Source organism: Puntigrus tetrazona, chromosome 11 (assembly GCF_018831695.1).
Source record: "Puntigrus tetrazona isolate hp1 chromosome 11, ASM1883169v1, whole genome shotgun sequence".
Taxonomy (NCBI): Eukaryota; Metazoa; Chordata; class Actinopteri; order Cypriniformes; family Cyprinidae; genus Puntigrus; species Puntigrus tetrazona.
Window position 1 is genome coordinate 13,439,129 of NC_056709.1, and position 4,395 is coordinate 13,443,523.

General features: G+C 40.2%; 1 protein-coding gene across 1 annotated transcript in view; it reads right to left on the bottom strand.

Annotated features, from left to right (window-relative positions):
* nrtn (neurturin) overlaps positions 1 to 3,539 on the bottom strand; it is a 16,414-nt gene extending 12,875 nt beyond the window's left edge. Inside the window, exon 1 of the mRNA XM_043251595.1 lies at positions 3,405 to 3,539. The gene's annotated coding sequence lies outside the window, so the exon portion shown is untranslated. The remainder of the gene's footprint in view (positions 1 to 3,404) is intronic.
* Between the last annotated feature and the right edge of the window lie 856 nt (positions 3,540 to 4,395).

A 4,395-nucleotide genomic window follows, 5' to 3' on the forward strand; every position in this document is an offset into this window, starting at 1 on the left:
GACATGCAGTGTAGGTATATTGAACTTCTGAATGATTCGGCTTTTTTTAAGATAACCGAGTAAGTCAACGATTCAATTGTTTTTTCACAAAGTTAGCAGCTAAACGGCATACTTAGTACATTTAGTACTAAGTACTTAGTTTCATTAAGTTTTCATTTTGAAGAACAGGACATCAAAACGTATCTCAAATCATTTGATTCGGAGTGAGGTCAGTGGGTTAGTGAATCCTTTGATTCAGATGGAAAGGTGAATAATTTTATTCAGGTTGGTATTTTTGAGCATCTTATATTATTTGATTTAGACCGGAACTACTAAGCGGGTTCTCAAAACCTCTGATTCAGAGCGGTTGTGAATCAGTCGATTCAGATGAGTACTTTGGAGCATTGCGAATCGTTTGATTCAGATTAGAACTTCAGAGCACGGATCCTGGATAATTTGATTTAGATCTGAACTTCGGGGCGGGTTAATGAATCATTTAGCGATTTTAATGATGCGCTCTCCAAGTCCTGATCTGAAATAACAGTTCACGAATGAATATTCAGATTGGGACTTCTGAGTGCGGATTGCGAATCATTAGATCGCAACTTCAGAAAACAAATCGTTTGATTTAGATCGGAACTTCAGATCGAGTCAATGAATCATTTGAATCAGATTTGGACTTCAGAATGGGTTTGCTGTGAAAAACATCAAAGACGGTACAATGATAAAAACAAAAAGAATTCAATTCATTTTTCATTTTAATTCGAATACCATGGTTAAGCTAAAGCATGGTTCAATTGTGGTTGGCAAAGTTTTACTATAGTAACAATGTGAATATAACCATATAGTAACTATAGTTTCCAAACTCAGACGTTGCTTATGATTTTCAAAGATGTAGAATTCGTTAGAAACTCTATTACATGGCCCCACCGATATCCAGCGGCTGCTAAATTGATCCTGGAAATGATTTAATGTCTGTTGATTTTGGTACCAGTGCCATTTTTTCTATTTTAGCACATCTTTTAAACCTCAGAACTAGATGCTATTATATAGCAGTATTCTTATTATTTTAGCATGTTTGAAAGGGCTTGTAATTTTGTAGCCGTTCAGGTGAAGCTGTGTTTCCTTTGGCAGACCATCATAAACATATCTGGGCAGATTTGTTTGATCCAGATCATGACGACGGCGGTGATGGATAAGCTGCGTCGAAGCACTAAATGACTCAGTTGGGCTTTTCCGCGAACGATTAATGTAATGGGTCCTGAATAGAAACCACAGGAGTGCACACACAATTACACGGTTCACTATCTATGCAAACTAAGGTCCACGCAGCTGCGCGCGGCCATTGCCGGTCTTGTTTGGGGTGCCAAAAACACATCCGTTCAGACGCAGTTCGTTAATTTCAAGACCGACGATTGCATTTCGTGACTGAAAATACGTCTCTGGATTTAAAACAGTTATGGACACCACTTTATTTTAAAGTGTCCGTAACGCAGAGTAATTACATAGTAAGTACTCAGTAGTAGCCATTGTACTTACATAAAACAAAATGTGCTTAGTTATGGAACCGCTTGTACTTACAGTTTGTAATTATATAGATGCATTAGGCTGCTACCGTCACATTTGTCACATACGTGCTTAAATAAATGCAATATCTTACTAATTACATTAAAATGGCATAATTTTACACAGGAATACGCTACTTAAACTAAAGTGTAACAAGACTTAAGTGTACTTCTGTGTAACAGACTCGGTCTGTAACATATAGCTGCCTGTTACATAATTACAAACTTTAATTACAGCCCGTTCCGTAAATTAGTTACATGATAAGTAGTTTGACACTGCGTTATGACACCATGAAATAAAGTGTTACCGTTAACTTAAAGTGTTATGTTTGGCTGATATGACATGCCATCATTTCACAAATGTTATACCGGAGAATATAAGATTTTGTTTGGATGAGGATGGATGATGACTTGAGTAGAAACCATATATATTTGTACATCAGTATGGTTATTAATTTGAGAATCATACCTGTTAGAAAGTTCTTGAGCAGAGCTTAAAATATCGAAATGCCTCTAAGAGAGGACCATCCGATGTTAACGGAGCGGCAGCCATTCATTTCATATCGCACAGTACAGAATCAGCCTTTTAGCAGGAATAGAGCATGGTAGTGCTTTTGTGAAAGGACGAGTTGGGCCTGATGTAAATGCAAGAACAGCTGATGAGGATTCTGGGATGTTGCGCACTTTAGTGGGAATGATGCAGATGACAGACCTCAATCTGTCACTTTCTCTTTCGTTTGGCGTCTTCTGATGGCAAATCATCTCAAATAGGTCTGTCCGTAAGTGGCTTTTGCCAACGACGAATGCACAGTCATAGAAATAAAATGAAATGATACTCGCTCACGCTTGGTCATACTTGCTTATTAGTTGCACATTGCTAGAATATCAGCAATTTATTAGTGCTAATTTAGCACATCCCTAATCATACCCGATTACAAAATTTAACAACTACCGCACTAACTATTAATAAGAAGCAAATTAGAAATTTATTGAGGGAAAAGTGGTAGTTAATAATAAGTTTTAGCTACTTTTAAGGCATCGTTGTGGCGAAAGCGCAAGGCATACAACATTCGTATAATGTTGTTTATTAATATATCATTATACATAAAGAACCATTATTTTAGCTAACTAAAAATATTAAAATAAATTAAAGACTTAATTGCTTGCTTAAAATAGTGAAATTAAAGGAAAACTGAAATAAACATATATTTAAAAAAATACTTTTTTATTATAGCCAGTTTCGAGGACAACAATTTTTAGTTTTCATTAATGATTGAAAATGAATCAAATACGGACACATTTTAAAACATCAAAACCAATAAAAGTGAAAAAATTAATAAATAATGAAACGAACATGAAAGCAGAAAATATAAAAAATTTTATCTAATTTAAAATATGAACAAATGCTAAAAACTAAACAGAGAGTGCTTTATTGAGTTTTTCTTAGTTCATATGTGTGGCTTTTGTTGTTTTCAGTTTCTTACACCACAAGCACTCGCTCGGACTAGTTAAGCCTCAAAAACTTCACGAAACCCCTGCCGTTGGACTCCATCACAATGTTTCCGAATGCAATTGCGTGTTTTTTTTGCACACGTTACATGCACGGTAACAGTAAGTAATGCATAAGTACACGCCACTAAAGCATTTTCCTAACCTAAATTTATAATTCCACTGTAACAAACGCACCCTAATGTAAAAAGCAACTGTTGTTATCTAGCGTGCGTTTTAAATGGTACTAAACGAACTTGTTCAGCGCACACCTCTTCGCATTTACTTGCGAGATTTTTGCCCATTGCTCGGTTTGAGGAAATCTCAGCTCTTAAGCTGCAGTTAAGCTGCGAGAGCGGGATGTGTTCTTACCGTCTGCCCGGCTTATCCAGACTCCACAGCGCGTCTGTTCAGCTGACCTCCGGGTAAAAATGGCATCGATCAATATTCCAACCCTTCCTCCGTAGAAGAGCGCTGTGGTTTCTGCTCACGAAAGATCGCCGCTCGCCGGTTCCACGAAACCCAGCCGCGCCAAAGGTGTGAAAATTGCCAAATATCCTCGTGCCGCATCGCACTTCGGAGACTTTTTTGCCAAAACAGGGAGAAAACCGTCCTTCGCGATCTGCGCCGTTAAAGCAACCGGGGGCCAAAAAATAGATATAGAAGAATGTCCTCTCAAGTTGTGCGCTGTGATGAGCAACCGGCTTTAAATAACGAGCGCTGCGAATAGAAACCCATTAGCCGCTCTCCCGGCCAGCATTACACTTTCACGCAAAAACCAAAGGAGACGCCGACCATCTGTCGCTCAAAAACACCTGCAAACCATCACTCGTGAAAAAATACATACGCGTACGCGTGCGTCTGAAGAAATTGGAAGCACTTGTTCACGCGAGCAGCTGTTCTTGAAATGTTTACTGCGCAGGTTCTTGCCTTACATCCTTTATACACACAACCCCGAAAAGAAGTAATCGCTCTTCAAACGGATGTTTATCCCCACGGATTCCTCTGTAATGATTCATAAAAGTGAGGAGAAGCTGACTGCAAGTCCCTACAGAAGCCAAAGTCCCATCATGCCCTCCTCGAACACGTCCCGATCCGAATCCCGCCGGAGTCGTGTCTCCGAGCGCGCCTCATTACGGACGGAGATCGCGGCCCCCCCGGGGGGTCGGGTACCCGCTGCGCGGACGAGACGCTGTTTGTTTCCAGCCCGAGAGAGAGAGCGAGCGAGCGCGTGACGGAGAGAGCGGTGTCAGAGATGAGTTTGCTGTGCTGCTGGAGAGCTGGAGGAGAGGGAAGGCTTGTGGGGGGGCTGCTGTGAAGGGCGGATGGCACGCGCTTTATACCACACGCACCAGCTCCACCC